General features: G+C 43.0%; 1 protein-coding gene across 18 annotated transcripts in view; it reads right to left on the minus strand.

The window, feature by feature from the left end:
• Positions 1–19,605, minus strand: part of GRAMD1B (GRAM domain containing 1B) — a gene marked incomplete at its 5' end in the record, with an annotated part of 105,792 nt that overhangs the window by 52,880 nt on the left and 33,307 nt on the right. The window contains one exon of one of the 18 annotated variants that reach the window (XR_014269902.1): positions 15,657–15,903. The exons of the other annotated variants lie outside the window; for them this stretch is intronic. Of the gene's footprint in view, positions 1–15,656; positions 15,904–19,605 lie in introns of those variants that run through there. 18 annotated transcript variants of the gene reach the window in all.

The raw sequence follows: 19,605 nt of genomic DNA on the forward strand, positions 1-19,605 counted from the left end.
AGATGAAAGCACAACAGTACCACGTGCTGAAAGCTGAGAGATGCATTTTTGAAGTAAGCAAAACTATTCACTGTAACTCATTCAAGGCTAGATTATCCACCTGTGGCAAACAGTATTACGCAATGCTTTGTGTTTTCCTAAATATTGTTCTGTGCCTCAACCAGAATCAATTCCAGCAAGTCTTATACCTTGCATTCAACAGGGCTTAGAAGAGATGGTCCCATCACGTTTTATAGCCTATGAATCTTTCTGTGTTTTTTTTTCTTATGGCATTCAAAGATGTATGAAAATAGTCAGAAGTGTGATTCTCAGCCTCTACAACTTTTGGTATGTTTTGTCTGAATGACTATTAAGGTTTGAACAACACACTATTTTTCAATAGTCCCATGAGAGCTACACTGATCCAAAGGCTCTGATGAAATTCATTATAATGGCTGCTTCATATGTGGAACCATGGAGAACGGGAAAAGGCTTAAAGCAGGTCATGAAGTGGTAGGATTGACTCAATGCCTGAGTTTAAGACCTACCCACTCTTCAGACTGTCAGGAGAGAAGATGAATCAAACAAAAGTTCTACTTCCAAAAGCACTGCAAGAGCTGTAGTAAAAATGCAAGACTTATTCAGAGAAAAGCTTCTTAGGCTTATCTGGGATGGCGTGCAAAAGGCAAAGTTATGAGTAATTTGCAAAATCACGCAACACCTCAAATGCTTTACAAACTTTATCAGATCTGCAAAATTCAACCCAGAACCACAGGAAGGACAAATACTCTTGTTAGATTTCTGGGTCTTTGCAGCACCATTCATGTCACTCGGAAGACAGTGTGTTTCATGGAGATAACACTTCAATAAGACAGCACTGAGAAGAGGATCTTCAGGAGGCCTTTAAGGAAGCTCTTCTGAATGTAAAGCTACCAGTTCCTGTTCTGTTCAAGAGCCGCAGAATGCATTTTTTGTCAACTGGGTTTACTTGCACGTATGTCTCTCAGCCCTCGCCCTGGTACTGTTGTTAAAGAATCAAGACAAGCACTAGGGCATTATTTCACGCGTGAAGGACAGCTTTAGGAGGGCTTGACTGCTGAGCTATTCATGGCATGACATGGTCACACACCACAGCCCGAATACCACAGGACTACCAAGCCCTACAGAAAGCTGAAAAGTCATACATCAGAAGCACTCCCTCCAAGGATGCTCTAATTCAGAGCATGCCTATCTGTGGCAGGGTCTTCATTGTTCATGCAGAGAGCACGAGCCATACCTTTCCTGCCTGCTGGACTGAGTGGCAGGGCTGGTTTCTGCTGTACTGTCTCAGACCCAGCCATAACACAAGCGTACTCATACATATTGCATCTCTCAGGTGAGAGGAAATGATGCACTATCCAAGTAATTAAAGCCCGGGGCTGACCATAGATACATGTGAGACAGTCCAGTGCCTGAACATCCAGGACTACAGAAAAAGTGGGTTTGACATAAACTCTATATCCAGCTAGAGCAATCTTACCCTCCCTGTAAGACACACCAGTGATATGGAAACAAACAGCAGGCTTTAAAAGTCTGTCTGCGAAATCTCTGGGAACAATGAGCACCTGGATTTGAAATCACTTAAGGCTTCTCAGCTCCCCTTCCCCAGTAATTCTTTGTCCACTTTTAATACGAGCTGTTTTGAAAACTTAAAGCTATTGAGACAGCTATTCCCCAACACTTCTACTTTTCAGCTGAGTTCAGAAAAGAACCAGGGGACACTTCAAATTTCATAGTACTTCTGGCCTTGTCTTCAAAAAGACATATCAGAAATGTCAAGAAAGCGTGTCTTCAGGGAAAACTCAATGTAGTGCTACAACTTCAAGATCTGCAAGTAGGATAAGCATTAGTGGGTAACTGACACATGGGGTGGTAATTAATATTTTGCATGTGTCTAATTTTTTTGCTCATACCACTGTTGGAGCACAGAAACTGCTTTTCTCCCAGACACCCTCTTTAACTATGAACGTATGGACTCTGCTTTTGAATGCACAGCATTGTACAGGCTGAGTTCTCCGACAGGGACATGTGGTCCTACTTGCTAGCTCCTGCTCAGATCGTGGAACATCCTGCCAGCCTTCAGCATACAAAATGGGTGCTGCTCTCCCAACCCCACAGTATTCTCACTCAATTAAGCAGTAAGGAGCATTGCCAAAACTCTTCCTTCTTCCTTGCAGAAAATGGGCTCCCAGACAGGTACGGGATCAAGCAAGAATCTTTTTAGAGTACTCTGAACCGACAATGGCATTTTCATGGAGCAAGCTACAGTGGCTGCTAAGAGCACATGGATTCCTACAGTAGTGGGGGATAGAGGAGGCAGGCAATCATGTGCTCAAAGGCATGGGGAGGAAGAGGGGGAGGAGGAGAACGAGGAGAGAGAGAGAACAAAGTGTCAACATCTTAACTGGGACACACAAAGAGCTAGTTCTTAGTAAGAACTTAATCCAGGATTAACAAGAGGTCAGCTACCTCTGCAAGGAGACTGCACTAAAAGGAGCTAATTAGCTCTCCTTAATTGCACAAAAGAAACCACACAGAATTAAAGACATTTGCAACTAGCAGATCCCGCCTCACCTAGGAAACAGAGCCCTACCTGTTGTCCTCAACACCACGCTCAAACAATCAGCATGTGGAAAGCCAAAAGCAGGAAAGGTAAAATAATACTAGGAACAGAGGCTGCAGGGAGTTAGGCTCAGCATGAAGTGAAGTGTTTGAGTGAGAGCTGGAGCCTGCATCACGCAGGACAAGCATTTTTAGCATGGCCAGTATCTTTCTAGACTGTTTCTTCAGCAACCACTGCTATGACATGTGGAGCTGGTCAAGATCCCTACAGTAACTACAGCTATCACTTTCATAAACAGTATTATCCATGAGGATATTTAATACAGTTTTAGCCCTCTTTAATTCAATGTGATGTCTGAAAATGAGGAGGAAGGATAGCACAGGGGAAACCAGTCAATCTTTCTCTGTAGGCCCAACTCTGCCCTGTAGGTTGAGACCGACAGAATCCCATCACAACATGGGTAGGCACTGCAGCCTGGTCAGAATAAATGGAGAGCACAAAGCAAATGCAATCATGGACTACGGACAGGTAACAGTTCCTGGCCTGGAAGCCACTGTTTCAGGATGATGCGGTGGGAAAGGTTGGCTGAGCTGACCTCCCACAAATTCTGTCTTGAATTTCTAACCATATATTACAAAGATACTTACAATATCCTTTAAGTCCCCTGTCAACTTACACTTGATACTAAATCCATCCCTTTCTTCCTCTGAAACCATTATATGTTCTGTTGTAGTGTACTGATGATCAGTTGGTACATATTTTACCCCAGAAGCACTTGTGCTGCACTGACAGATAATGTATACAGCAGTCAGTGTACTCAAAAATTAAGATTAGCAAGCACATCAATAATGCTAATAGATATCTCTGAGATCAAGCACTAATGAAAGTAAATCCCGTATTTATTTGTTTTATAGTACTGTGCTGAGGGCTGGGCAGCTTGCAGACAGACAGGACCCTCACCCTGAGGAGCTACAGTGCAAGACTTCAACCATGAAGTGAAAGGGAGGAAGGCTGCACTGATTTCAAACCCTACCGCAATGAAGGGAGCCACCTTCGACCACCAGAGTCCAAGTACATTCCTGCACGGCTGCAAGGTCAGCACCCAGGTTAAGAGAGGATGGAGAGAAAAGCAAAACAACAGGTTGACCAGGGGAAGACTATTGTACGCACAAAGAAAAATAACAACAGAAACAGTAGAGCACCCATTAATTACAGGTCCCTGTGTAACCATTACAGTACTGCCCCCAATATCTATGTACCCTTCTTTTCTGATCCCTTCAGGACGGAGTTAAATATTTTACTTTCGGTTACATTGTGAAGGTAGCCACCAGGGGACAAGCAGCAGCAAAATTTCACGTCAAACCAGACACTAACAAATCTTTGGCTACCACTCTGAATATGAGAAAGCCACATGCCCCTCTGCTCTGTTGGGCAGCAACCCTCATATATGCTGCTCCTATGCAAGCTCAGCACAAAGAAAGAATTCCCTGACATCTGGATAAAGCTTCAATAGCTGCCATTGGAGAGAGCAAAATGCACATTGACTGTTCTGTGCCAGGGGCTGGGCTACACCCGGTCTCCTGGTACAGACATGCCCCACTCTCCTTCAATCTACTCCGCTACCACCACCCCTCCACTCCCTATTCCACGCTGCACTGAGCTGGAACAGCTCAGACCCGTGAGTAGGTTTATGAAGAGAAGGAAGAGGAAAAGGGCACTAAAAAGGTTTGATCTCTTTTTTCAGCACTGGCTGATGACGCTTCTATGTCATATAACACAGCTACAGTTATGCCAGCTTCTCCATTCCCTCCAGACTGTTCCAATCGGTTTGTCCCCACCAAAACCAGCCTCCTGAAGCCTTACCCCAAAGCACTACCCCAATGTCTACCTTCAGACTCCTCCTAAACCACCTCTGTTTTTCAATCCCAATACACGTTCACACACATTAGATTCAACCCCACTCTCACTGATTGACTTTCTTAACCTTGCTTGACCCTTTCTTCCAGGATGGTCTCAGATTCCTGTAACCTTCTGCTGGGCTCACCCAGAAACTCACTAACACTAAACAGCTACTCAGTCCAGCCCCTACTCCCACGAAAAAAGAACATTGCTCCGTAAGAGTCTTGCTCAGCTTCTCCCCCGATGCCCCCATACCTTCCACCACCAACTTAGATTTCTCAGTCCCAGCCCTGCAATGCCTCAGGGCATCCTTTTTCCTGAGGAACTGCTTGACCTCACAACTCGCACACACAAACACAAAGGAATCTGCATCCACAACAAGGAGTCCTGCCTGCCTGCCTGGGAGATTGAAAAATAACGATTTGGGCTAAACGATTCCATCGCCACCAGTTACCACATCGCATTTCCCGGGACGCAGCTGCGTGTCTTCCCTGCTCCTCTGCTCTCCGTTTCTGAAATCACCATTTAAACTGCAGACAGAAGCAATTCTGCTGGGGGAAAGATCATTAAGCCATTCAAGAATCTTACTGCTCCGATGCATTTTATGCTCTCAAAAGTAGTTGACGAAAAGATTCCCCGCTCAGATAACAGCTTGGCATGGCTGAAACAAAGCTTTCTTTGCAACTTGCTACCCAGCTCTGGCATCTGAACTGGCTGCTGCCCACTAGAAAGAAAAGCACCCACTGTCTCTTTAAGAATGCCCTGTAGCCCACATCACTACAGCTCCGTTAACCCTGGCTGCTCCTCACTCCCTCCATTCACTGCTGACAGCTATGAAATTTCAGGACTTCTTTTCTTCTCCTGCTCTTACCTACCTGTTCTACTGCCCTGGTACAGCTTCTCCATGTTGTTGCATATCCCTGGCATACCAAATATTTTTGCAGGGACACTTTAGCAGAGCTTTATTAAACATCCCTGTACTCCCCACTATAAAAACTACCGGGGAGTACTTCTATGATGACAAAGGAGGAGAGCAGTCAGCATGGACCTAAGCATCCAAATTACCTCGAAATTCAACTTTCTTACTCCCAACAAAGCATTCTTCTCTGACTATTTAGTCATTTTCACAGACATACTGACTCTTTATGTTGCTGAGCTAGAGGGACTACACACCCTTCTCTAAACCTTACCAGACACAACACAAACCATCTACTACCCTGATACAACAGCAGGCGGCACAGCCAGCAATAGGAGAAATACTTGTCTTCAACACGTGGGTATTTCCAAATATAAACTCTTTGAAAGGACATCTTCTCCAGAGAGGTTATAAAATGCAGAAGGTAACAATGTGACTCATATTGAAAGTGTATATAAACACACATACAAAAACCCGTCTCACAAGAAAAATAAACAGAGACTGTGATTCTGTTCTGGGCAAAGCATGAAGAAGACTAGAATGCTACCCTACCACTGTCCTTGATTTTGCACCTACTCCAAGCAGGTATAACAGAGGAAACAGGTAGTCATGTCTATCAATTCAAAGAATTGAGAAAGCAAGAAAGCAGCGTAGCTCAACAGTGCGCAGGGTAAGAGCACAAAGCAAATTAGACATGTTCTTGCAACACGATACAGGAGCAGGAAAGACTAATGTGATTTAGAGCTGCATAGTCTGATCAATTATATCTCAGGGAAGCTGATGAAATATTTGCTCTGTATGATCAGTTGATCTCTACCAGGAACTTCATTACAAGGCTGCCATATAACCAGAAAGATAGTCTTATACAGCAGTAAGTTCAAAGGAAAGCAACAAAAACACCACAATATTCCTGAGGCTTATTTATGAAAAGCAACTGGAAAGGTAAACCAAGTGAAATGATCAACAAATATTGGAAGAATGTAAATACCAAAGAGAAAGAGAAGCATATTAAATGTTTTTATAACAAAGAGCAATGTGATTATATTAAGTTGAGGGAAAAAAATAGGCTACAGTCAAGAGCATGAGAGAAATGGCATAAACCCATTCACTTGCCTTGTTTATAAACAGCATTAGGTAACCATTAATTAACAAAACAGGGAACTGTCCCGCATTGGCAGAAGCACGGATCAATGCCTCAATTCCATCAAGTTTTTTTCTGTCTCTAGTTCTGCTTTCCATAATTTTCCTAATAGGCAGCAGCCCAGTCCAACAACTTCTTGGTTACTGCTGTTTGCTGGCAATGCAAGACAGTTCAAAGATTTGTATTTGGTTGGTGTTACAACTGTTTAAGCATTACAATTTAGAGAATTGTTTTGACTTGCTGTATTTTTGCTCCCAAAACCTCCAAGTGAAAGATATCCATATGATTTTGAGTTTCATGTGGAAAATCTTGCAAAGCAATATCTAAATCATCTGAAGTTCTTAATCTGGGCTTCGATCCCTGAAAGAACAAATGTCATTATGACAGTTATGGTATTTCCAAATGTGAGCCATAGGTTGCTTTGGGGCAATAATATGGATTCAGCTTGTGACTCTGGACAAGTCACTTATGAGGAGCGCAGAGGATATGGCTGGCCAGTTTGCGTTTCTGATGCTAGTTCTTGCATCATTATAGTTTGCTCTCTTTAAAGAACTGTTTTGAGTTATAACAATTTTTTGCTCACCTAAGCCAGGCTTCCAGTAAGGAAAGTTTTCTCGTACACCTCTATTAATAAACATGTTAAAAGTAAAAATGCCTTTACTCTCTGTGTGCCTCATCTGCCAACCAAGGCTAATACCATTTCCCTTCTTCTACCCTTTGTCCATCCTTACTATTCAGGATATAAGCTCTTCAGGACACAAACTGTCTCTGGAGGCATGCATGTCAATCTCCCAGAACAGCAAGGCCCTTCTTATAAGAGCCTCTCTCACTGTAAAACAACACAATCTTAGAAACAGATCCATTTCCAAAATAAGTTGTGCTACCACCTGCCTTTGAAACAGAAACTCAGAAAAAATCAATGGGGAACCTTTCCTTCCTCTTGGAAAGACTGGAAAAATAAGTTAACAGGCATTTGAAGCAATGATGTAGTTTTACTGCCTTGAACCAGGCACTCAATATTACTCCAATTCTCTAAGCACCAACCCGTAGACACGTACCTTCTTTCATAGCCTACAGCTAAGCAACAGTTCACCTCCCAAATCCCTTTCATAAAATGTACATCAGATTAAAGGCCATGAGTACACTATTTCTTAATGGTTGACAGCTTAAAAAAAAATAAATTCCAGTTCTGAGGGCTGCACAGTGACAACACAATCTCCTCATGAGCAGAGGGCACTTCTTTCAGACCTCTATAGCTGCTTTATTTCTGTTCCTACAGGGTCAGAAATACACCAAAATTACAGCTCTAGTTTTCCACCAGCTTTCTAAAATGCCTCTGCCTCCAGTACAAACCTTTCAATTCACAGCCCTTCATGTATCATCACTACACAAGTAAGGGATGAGACCTTGCAAATGATTTCTCTGGAATCCTCAGACCTTGCCATCTCTTACTCCTGTCATTTAAACATGGGCTTGTTTGCTTAGTATTTCATTAAAGGAACTATTCTAGTTAGAGCAAGCTGTTCTTACACTAAAGATAAACAAGTCGTCGTCCTCCTCCCCACCCACCCCACCCCCCCAGCTAAATTGGTGCCTTATATTATACGGACATATTTTTCCATTACCAAATCTTTACTACTCCTGAATATATACCTCCTTCTCCACCCCCACCCCTCCCTCCCAAGTCTTTTTCATTCAACTCATTTTCTCCTCCATTTTCTTTCTTCCAGTTCCAAGGCCTGAAATTAGGTGCGGTCAAGCCATGTTCTTCCCAACCTGGTATTCCAAGTGGTTTGAAAATGTTTCAAAGTATATACCCCAAATATGTATCTCCCTCCCCCCCAAAAAAAAAAAAAAAAAAAAAACACAAAACAAAAAAAACCCAAACCAAACCAACGCAAACCACCAAACACCACCACCACCAAATTCCTCCTCTGCTCTCTGCTCCTTTGCCATATGCATAGAGTGGCTGTGACACTGTCAAATGAGAATGGCAGTATTTTACATCTTGTATTAGCTGAAAAAAAGCAAAGCATCTACCCCCAAGTCACTTGGCTGTGACCACAGAGAGGCCCAGAGAGCATTCTGTCCAGGAAAAAAGGTTACAGAGAAGAAACCACTGGAAATTTTAAAGTATAATCAACCACACAGACCTAAAGCTGACCAAATGGAAAGCTTTAGTAAAGGAGAAGCTCAGAGAACATTCCACCATCTTGTATTCAGCATGTGGCTCTGCAAGAGCATACAGAAGTTACACAAGGAAAAGCTACTGATTTATGTGCAACATTTGTTTTGATCTCTCCATTTCCTTAACTTAGATATTTTATACTTGGATACTATTATTGCTATTGTATCTCAATATATAATTTACTTTCAACAGACTGAAAATACTGAAATTAACAGTTACCATTCATAATAAGTAGCAATTATAATAATAATGGCAACCTGCCATTAAGATGCACTTTCTAACCAGGACTGAAATCAGAGACACGCAAGGGAAGATTCAAGCATAAACAGCACCTGCTTAATCAACCAAAAGAATACCACTAACTAGTTTAGAGAGCAAAGAAGAGTCCTGTTCCCAAGGGGAATTTCAGTTGGCAAATGTGATTAAACAAAAGAGATCTTGACCAGGACACAGAGATTCTTGCATAATGTGCCACAAGAGATTCGATGGCAACATTTGGCTCTTTCAGACCTTGACCATGCCCACTTGCTGAGCAGAATATCCCTGATCAAGCAGAAATTTTAAGTATGCAAGTGTTTCCATTTAGTTCAACAGAACTATTAATGCATGCAGGGTAAATCATCTGCTTACCAATTGTGGAACACTGTTCAACATATCCCTACCAGCACTTGTCACATGTAAATATCAAATCACTTCAGTAAGAGGGAGAAGGAAGAGACAAATGGTATGCCCCATTTTGTGGACAAGGAAACGGGAGCATAGTCAAGATGACCATGATACAACTAGACAATGACAGATCAAGGCATAAAACTGTCGTCTCGTGCCTTCTAGTTCCGACAGCCAGGACATTGTTTCTCATTTGAAGGGACCAAGCAGTTTAAACAGCACACAACAATCTCAGCTCCACGCTTAAGTTTTGAGAAAGAAAAATAGTATCTGTTAAATTTTATCTACAGCATCTTCTTGACTGAATTTGCCTCTTTCTGTGCTTTTTCCTCCTACATACGTGAGGAGAAGAATCTCTGGAAGAGTCTCACTGCAGCCTCATTCATCTCAACTTAAGGCCCTGAGCAAGCAATGGCTGCAGAATTCCAGAACAGTTCCACACAGTTTGTCCTTCATTTGACATTTGTGAGGCTGCTGAAGCACTGGAAAGATAGAGCAAGGCGATTTTACCATCTGATAAGAAGAAAAGGCAATTTTAAAGCAAAACAAATGATTAGGATTCACTTAACCAAAATAACCTGCAGCCCAAGGAGAGATCTGAAGGAGAGATTCTGGGTGTTGGCAGCAAGTTTGTCAAAGCACAGCATCTTCATGGCATAAGTCAAAGAACTCTTCTGTCCAGTTGCTCTCAGAGAGGTTTCAGTAAGCACATACATATTAGAGAATAAAATTATAGATGTTTATCCAATTTTAAATCAAAAGTTCGTGCCAAAAACACACCACATAACAAACAAAAAACACAAGGGGTGCTTTTGCCAGTCTATCATCACACAGAGCTACAGCAAACCGAACCTCAGATCAAGGGCTTCATAATGACTCAGTCAGGTTTTCTTCAAATAGTCTCCCTTCCACTGTAACTTCATGGGTTTTTTTACTAAAATAGTCACTTCACTTGTACTTTATACCATATTACCACTGAAGGTATTAATTCAGCATAGCAGCGTGCAGTCAAGGACAAAACCAGTAATGAGGCGATCTTGGCTCTATTTCTGGCTCAGTTAGTGACTACGAGTACAGTCTGGCCAAGTGAATTGTGTGCAACATTTTTCCTTGACATTAGTGCACTTGGATTAGGCTCCTAACTGCTTACTATCACTTCCCACTACTGAAAACCCCAGAGAAATTAGCACAAAACCTGCTGCTAACCACTTCAGTGTACTATAAAACTATTTACAAAATAAATCTACCAATACTGCTCAAAGTCATTCTTTGGGTCACCTTACACAATATCATAATGTTTCTTCCTGTCGAGAGAGAGAAAGGATAGAAACTGTACTTTACGGACAGAGGTTCAGTCAAATTGGTCAGAATATTCTGGATGCAGGGAGAGACGAGAAACCTATTAATATGGTTTCCTCTTCCTACCACATCGACAGCAAACGGGAACATTCTGATTCCTACGATCCATTTGCAGAATTTATAACGGGCGAAAGCCTCTTCTTTCCAAAATGCTAGAACCATATTTATATGTATGTGGGTCATCTTTGATGGTTTTTAGCAGAGGAATATCAGCACCTATTTCTTCCTTTTGAATAAAAAGCACAAAGAAGAAAGATGTAGACACAGAAGAATCAATGAAGAGAAAAGAACTATGAAACATAACATTTTAACATGTAACGTGAAGGTCAAACAGCACAATATGCACAACAGCACAATTATGTAACTTCAACGGAACTGTTTTGCTAGCCTTCTCCAAAAATTGAGGAAGAATTTATTTGGAAATGCATCTTTCACTTGCAATGCAATAGAACAAAGTTCATTTTCACTGCATGCAGTAGCTCTTTAAGTCTCTGCAGTATCAATGTGAAATTGAAAGTGATTTAAATGGCTTCATCATTTCTCTACGCAATTAAAGGGGCAAGAATCCCTAACACCCACGTTTCTCACCTTTCTGTATTACAGAAAGTACTAGTTCTCTACAAGTGAGGGCAGAACACATTCCTCCTGTCCCTTTTTCACTAACCTGTTATTTTAGACTTCAAAGAAGTCGCAAGACTAGACTGCGAGGACAGAGCTATGTAGGACTAGCACGATAGCTTATGAACCCTTCGCTCCCCTCTTACATCCTTGTGGTCCTAAGACACTGACAAATAATTGAAAGGGCAGGTGTCGCTAGCCTGGCTTAGATACAAAGAACTCCTGAAGTCACAGCCTTGCAGCATGCATAACTGAAACTGCCTAACGTTAATCTTCACTGCTCCCTGACATCAAACAACTTCTAAATTTAGCTCTGCTATTCTGTAACCCTATCTAGCTCCCATCCCACCCCCACAACTATATAATAGATCCTTCCTTCAGATAAGTAGGGTGTTGAAACATGGAGAGTTTTTTTCTCACCCGCAGGCGCCAGCAGAAAAATGAATTACAGATTTATTTTTAGGTAGAGCCTTTGGCCCTTATTTTCTCTGTAGGTTCCATATAGCAGGTTCTGTGGCTCAGAAATATTCCAATCAACAAATCAGCACAAGCAATGCACAAGGAACCACAAAAGAAAGAAAATCAGATGAGCAGAGTTTTGTTCAGTATCCCATTTATGGGACATAAAGTTCAGCTACCAGCTTGCTTTTGTCCCTGCAACAGTCTTCAGTCATTTGATTTTCATTTTTCATAAAAGATCCAAATTAGTATCCATCTATACTGCTCCCCAAAGCTCCTAACAAGGAATAATGTTAACAGCAATCAGCACTGCCCAAGATTTGAGGGGAGGGAAAGCCTGCCTGCCCTACTGTTCTAGTTTCTGGTTTTCTGAAATTTAAAGCTTGAGGCTTGGCTCATTATATATACTCCCTAAGGATCTATGACATAACAGTGATGTACAACTGGAAGCAAAAGTTCTCTCTTGCAATACCATATCACAACATAAAGACATATGCAACAGTATTAAAATATTACGCTGTGACATGAAGATGACCTACTAAACCAAGATACTAGGCCCCAATGAGACAAATTGTTGTCACATGGTAATAACCTACTAGGAGACTGCAGTATCATTTCTGATACCGGGATGTTGTACCATTAACAGTATGATGCTGCACTGGTACATCAGGACCTTGCATCATGATACAACACTCTCACATTTTGATGTCATAAAGCCGTGATGGTTATACATCAAAATTCTGCTGTACTGCAGTGTACTATGATCACCTAATGACTCCACGGTATGCAGCTGTGCTGTGATATGATACCAGATGGTGATGAGACCATTTTGGGCAGAATTAGGTGGCGTACTGCAAAAAACGCATGACATCGTATTAGAGATCAGGAACATTTGTCATGTGCCAAAACAAACTTGCACTGAGACTCAGAGGTGGCCAGAGGTTCCCCGATAAAATGCACCATGTTATCTTGTGCAATCTAACAGCACAAAATGAATGGGTGGTCTGAAAACAGGCAAGAGCAAGTCCTCTTCCTAACAGTCAGAGGGCTGCTCCTGCTGACAGCATTCTGTCCCTGTACTACTGCCCTTCCTGGTACAGAAAGAAATCATGTGTCTTTCTGAGAACGGTTCCATAAGGAAATCTGCATTAAGCCCAGCTGTACCATCCAGAACTGGAATCACCAATTCTACAGCAAGAGCCGAAAGATCTGTTTGTATGCCACACATTTGATGTGTTTTCTTTAGGCAAATACTAATCCTGTAATGCCATTTCATTACAACTATTGAAGGCTGTACAGCCCACATTAAGGTACCCTAAACCAAGTTTGAGAAACAGCAAAGAGCAATGAACTCTGTATTCTACACTTAGATCTATGCTCCTCTAGAGCCATGCCAATCAGTCCAGTAGGGACAAACACACATACTTAGGTGAAACAGGACTTGAAATAACATCCTTAACTCACCCTTCTGTACCTGGGTATTGCAGCACAATAAAACTGCTTATAAACATCGTAGAGAGGAAACAGAGCAGCTACTGCAAAGATCTAAAATGCTGTATGCTTTTATTAAATAAAGCAAGCCACCAGAACGTTTGACTTGTTTCTCTTTGGGATTCAAAGAAAGATGAAGGGGAGATGCCGAAGAGGTAACTCAAGCAGGGCTTGGTTAACACTCTTCAAGTGTTTCCAGAAGAGCCAGGGGAACTGATCAGGGCCTTCACTGCACTCCTTACTAGAACACAGGCACCCAGGACAGCACAGTGCCCCTACGACCCCGCCAGGAGCCCGAGACAGAGAAAACTCAGCGGGAAGAGCGTCACCTACTGAAACACCGCTAGCATTTCATCCAGTACATGAGTAATCTCCTTATATCCCCCATCCAGCTCCTGAATCTACCAGCCTTACTTGCTTAGCTCTGAAGTCTGACAAAATTAACAGACTGGCTTCAACCTTAATTGTTATAAATGCTGTGATAGAACTGGGTATGCAAAAGGGCTCCAATTACACACTTAACAAAAACGTTCAGTGCTGCTCATAGTTAGGTACAGAAATGAATGCAGTGGGGTGCCATGTTAGTGCAGATACACATGATCACAGCATCTATAACACATGCTTTGCTCTCCTGGTAGTACACTAAGCTATTATGCAACTCATCAGCTCAACTGCATACTATGTAAAGCAGCAAATCAGTGCAAGGGTTAGGCTTTTTTTTATTAAAAAAAAAAAAAGAGGAAAAAATAGTTTAAGATTTTCAACTGCTAATAACTATATCATTTGTAGAGTCTATGTTACTCATGGCCATTTACACATAGGAAAATTTCAAAGGCTTTCAGTATAATGAATTAAAGACAAAATCACAGAAACAGGAAAAAGGGATGACCTATTGAGTCATCCCTGGCTCTAGTCCGTCCCCTGGGGCCCAGTACAAGATGCTTCCTAGCGCTGTGCTGTAGTGCTTTTAATTTTTTACGCAGAAAAAAAAATAAAAATAGCAACAATAAATAAAATAACAAATGAAAAATAACTTCACTATTTTCTCACGCTTTACAGGCAAGGATCTCAAAGCACTAAATTCATACTGAATCAAAACAGCACACTTGAGAGTGAGGCTGGTATTTCTATGATTACTTCTTTTTTCGTTACAGAGAAAAAGGATTAAGAAAAAGAAACAGGCCTTCACATTGCTCTTGTCATCCACTTTGCAATTTCAATCCAAATTACAAAGTTACATTCCACTGTTAACTATGGAACTGTTCCCATCCGATAAAGTTCTGATTAAATCAATTTCATTGCAATAATTAAAAGACTATTTATCCCAACTAAATAGTTTTTATATACTTAAGATTTTACCTAAATCTTTGTTGACCAAGTATATATTAGATTTATTATATATATAAATGCACATGTGTATATTACATACATATATATTTACCTACCCCTATAAAATACAAACTTGACCAACAAAAATTTACAGGCAAACATTTTAGATACACACACAGCTTTATTGATCCACTATCACCCACATGTTTTCGTTCACTGCCCACTTATCCAAACCTAGAGAGTTTTCCCCCAAAACACCCAGAAATGATCAAAGAATTAATGAGCACTTTGGTACCTTCCAGGAAGCTGTTAGCATCCTCAACTCCCAACTCTAATAGATTTTTACAGAAACATGCCAAGAAGGTACATCCCCAAAAGCAGCTATTTAAAGAACAAGTTGAGCAGAAGCCATTCCACGCACATAAGATTCAAAACATTTTTTCCATCCTTCTTTGGAAAAAACTGTCCATGCTTATTTTCTCTGTATGCAAATAGATACTGAGTCCAGACTCTCAGGTGTGCCGATGTTATGTGCGCGCGTGCATACACAGATGCAAATTCATGCACAACCATAGTGAAAGCTGGGAAGAAGAGGAGAAGGGGTGGCGGCAGCTGGGAGGAAGATGCAGCCAGACCAGAGGGAGGCTCACAGCATCACAGTTCTGATGCAGAGATGCCCAGACAGGAACGGCCCGTCGTTGCATCTATCCCCTACGACTTCCCCGGCGGCTCCCTCCCAACCGCAGTCTGGCGCTGCCCTCGGCAGCCCGCACAACGTCCCCTCGGCGGTGCTGCAGTGGCCCGAGCTTTGCAGCGCAGGCACCAGCCAACTTAGCGGAGCGCATCCCTTTCGTCCGCCGGCCCCGCCGCCTCCCCCCCCCCCACTCCATCCCCCCCCCCCCCCGGCAGCGCTGCGCTCGCCGCTGCGGCGCGCAGCGGGGCTGGGAAGGAGGAAGATTTCGGGAAAGAGGGAGATCGCATCGTCGCCTTTCCCCAGTGCTCTGCTTACCAGGCGAGCTTGAACCCTTTCATTAGTACAGTCACGATAATCCGATGCCCGTGTCCTTGTCTGCCCACTGACAGCTCCAGAGGTCCCAGGACATATTGGAGGAGACCCAGCCGGCGAGCGTCCCCCGGGGAGCGCCGAGCCCCATGCACAGAGCCCCCCGCGCCGGGGCACGGCCGCCTCCCGCCCTCGGCGCCCCCCCAGACCCCCGCCGAGAGGCACAGGGCTCCCCGCACTAGCACCGCCAGGGGCTGAGCCGCCCCGCTCTCTGCTAAGCATGTGCAGCACCGGCAGGACAGCGCGCCGCGCAGCATGCCATGGCATCCGCGTCTGCCCGCCGCGCCGCCCCGCGGCCCGCCCCGGGGGGCGGCCCCGAGAGCCCCCCGCTCCTCCTGGGGCCCGCAGCTGCGGCGATGTTCCGGGCCGGGGCGACAGCTCCTTTCGGCGACGAGCCAGGAAAAGGGGAACGCTCCTTCCTCTCGTCCCATCCCTTCCCCTTCTCCTCTCCTCCCATGTTAGGACAGCGACAGCCGGCGCCCAGGGCTCCCTCTAGTTCCTTGCACTGGGACTAATTAACCCACGGCTCCGACCGCGAATAACGCTGACTAACAACTGCTACAGAAAGTGAAGGAAGTGCTTAGTTGAAACTGAGATTTTCAGAAGGGCTGGAGACAAGTTCCTGCACTGGAACGGAAGCTGGGGGTAAAGTGTCTTATTCTCATGATACCCACTGCCAGCATTCACACAGAAGAGGAGAGGCATTTGTATACCACTATTTATCATATTTAGCATCACCATATAATAAATTTCTGGACCACAGCACTCAGCTGGATAGGCCCTGGGCAAGGCCTGACCAAAAGGGGGAAGAAATGTCAGTCATTGCATCGCTCCCCTCAGTTCCTGTTATACACTACACTTGTCCTAGGAATTCTTCTTTTTACCTTGCTCCCACTACACACAGAGCATGGCAGTATAGTTCAAATAACCTATAGTTTTAACTGTTTCTTAGTAAAGAATCATCTAAAGTACTTCAAGAATTGATGCTTGGGAGTGACCAGGGGTGAACACACATGCACACTCACCCCCTAACAGACAGCTCTGAACATCAGCCTGGGGACAGAAACAGTCTTGCTTATGAGCCCTAGAGGAATTCAGCAATTTCAGTGGTGGTGGAGGAAAGACATTCTTTTTATTTTCACATCTAGCACTAGCTAACTACTGTCTTGAAGGGGTTTTTAATGCCATTTGTCATTCTTTTGCACCGAAACTCAAGGGTCACATGTACTGACACCCCAGCCCCCCATCCCAGTGACTGTAGTTGATGCCTCCCAAGTGGAATGATAGAAAAATCTTGACCAGTAAAATCACCACCTCTGTTCTGTTCACATCTCAGTGGACAGGGGGGTGGCTGGGGGTAGTAGTTCTAAGTCTCTTACAAGGTTTTCTGTGAAATTTGTCCTCCTTGCTTGAGGAAACATTGAGAGTGTGATACCCACATCACCTTTGGGAAGTAACAAACATGTGCTTTCATATTTTGCTTAATAAGGGCACCATATCTTTTTTCTGACTCTCCCAAATCCTGAACAGACGGACAGAAGCAAAGTTCCAGTTGTGTATTCCACAGGAAGTCACATTTGTAGGGGTTGGGTCATTCCAGAGCAGGTGAAAGGAAACAGGATCATGGCAGTGGGGCTGAAGTTTCAGAAAATCCATGAGCAACACAAATATTTTTCTGGAATGCTGAGTCAGAAAGGGAAGACTCAGCTCAGTGCTAACCCCCTCTCAAAGAGTTTCCCAAACACTCACGACATGTTGAACTCTTTGCATCATTATTAAATACCAACATACTTGGGTGCCTGCTGCAGAAGGAAGCAACTAGTGTGAATCTGAATCCTGTGTAGAACTGTCTTCCACTACATTTGTGAAGGTGATGGACAATACCCTGCAGGAGAGGCTCAGGCTAGGCAGAGAGATTTCAAACACCTGCTTTGAGAATTGTTTCCTGCATAAATTTTGCACCATGCCTTTTTGTTTATTTCTAGACAAAAAGCATTAAAGCTGGGCACATGCATTTCTACATGACAAACAGTATAAGAAAAAAAAAAAAAAAAAAAAAAAACAACGTTCAAATCTCACCCCACATAATCCCAGATGCAGCCCTCATTAGGTCCAACCTATATAGAATGCCTGGCTTGGACTCAAACTTTTCTCCATGAGATGCTCTGCATCTGTGGCCTGCAGGTTGTCAAGGAGGGAAGCAAATCACAATGCTGTAAAATGGGTCAGGAGACCTGCAAGCTTGGCAAATCTGGGACAGACTAATGCTGCAGAGTCACATGTTTAGAAATCAAAGCTCAGGCAAGAAAGGTATTAAGAGATAAACAGTCATGTACTTTTTTTTTTTTTAATTAACATGAGGGTTACAAAATTGTCAAAGGAGATAGACCACTTAGAAGAAAGTGTCCATATAAGCGTCCGGCTGGTAGGCACAGCCACGTCTGCCACAATTCAGCTGGGATATCCTCTCTAAAATCCTCACAGCAGGAGCCTTGATGAAAGGACTGTGGGTCACCCACTGTCTTCAGTGAACCCCAAGCAGATGACCCCACTGCCACTGCTATTTACAGTCTCAAGTCTGCATTCATTTGACTGGTCCATCTGTGTCAGCTAATGCTGCATAGGCAAGCCCTCTCCTTTTTCTCCATCCTATGCACATAACCACTCCAGAAGAGGGAGGTATTAAAATTTAAATAAGGTAACAAAAGAGCATATGTAGATATCTAAAAGAGACAGGCTACGCGCAGCCACCCTGTCCACCTCCGCAGTGCTAGAATACTTAGAAGTCACACGCAAGTTGAATTCCAGATAAATTATCTACCTACTACATCCCAAGCATCCATCCCACAAAACAGGAAAATGGGAAGACAGAAAAAAAAAAAAAAAAAAAAAAATAATCACAGTCAGAACTGGGGCTTGAGATCTCCAAACCCATTTCTGGCTCTGGTACAGACCTCCGTTTTAAAACTGGGTAAGCCCTGTAATCAATGTCTTTTCACTCACCAACTACATGTTGTAAGGAGACATTTGTTACACAGTTGTAATAAGCATCAATGATAGATTGTTTGGGATTGTGTGTCATTACAAGTGACAAATGATCTTTGATGACCATGTCTTGCATGTAAAAGAGCTTTCCCAAGCCATTGTTATTTTGGTAAAAAATCTTTTATTTTTCCATATGAATAGTAAAAAAAAAGGCAAAAATAGAAATAAAAGCATAAACATTGGTTTTCCTTTTTGTTTGCTTTCATGTTTCATGAAAACAAGCATAATAGTTAAAAATAGTGAAAGATTTCTGAGAGCGGGTGTCCTTTTGGCCAACATTAGCAATCACAAAATCCTCAAAACACCACAATAATATTGTCTGCGTTGTCTCACCTACCATGGCCTCTCCTCTCTTGCCTAACCAAAATTTCTGAATTCAACAGCAGCAATTTGAAATGTATGGAAGTACCCTTCACTTCTGCTAAGAAAGGCAGTAGTACTCTCCAAAGCACAAATGCTTAACTAGAGCGCCAGGATCATCAACCAGTTAAGAATGCCTACAATTTCTGTAACCCACCTCTCATCAGCCAGTCCTTCTCACCTCACCCACATACCTATCCTATATAAGATGCTGCAGCTGTGGCTCTCATAGCCCTCTGTTGACTGCCACCTCTGTGCCCACATCAAAGCTGCATCTTTTGCCTCTTCCAACACCACTTATCTCTGCACCTGCTCCTACTTCCTTCTCTCCTTTCCTTCTTTATTTTATATCCCTCCTCCATCAGCTGTTTAATAACATTTTTGTTGACTACCTTCATATCTTTGTGTTGTGTTCTGTTCTCAGCTCACTTTCATATCTCAGTCATCAGATCACCTTTCCCCCCACCCAATAGTTTTTCATTATTTCTTC

Source organism: Vanellus vanellus (genome assembly GCF_965231255.1).
Source record: "Vanellus vanellus genome assembly, chromosome: 21".
NCBI lineage: Eukaryota > Metazoa > Chordata > Aves > Charadriiformes > Charadriidae > Vanellus > Vanellus vanellus.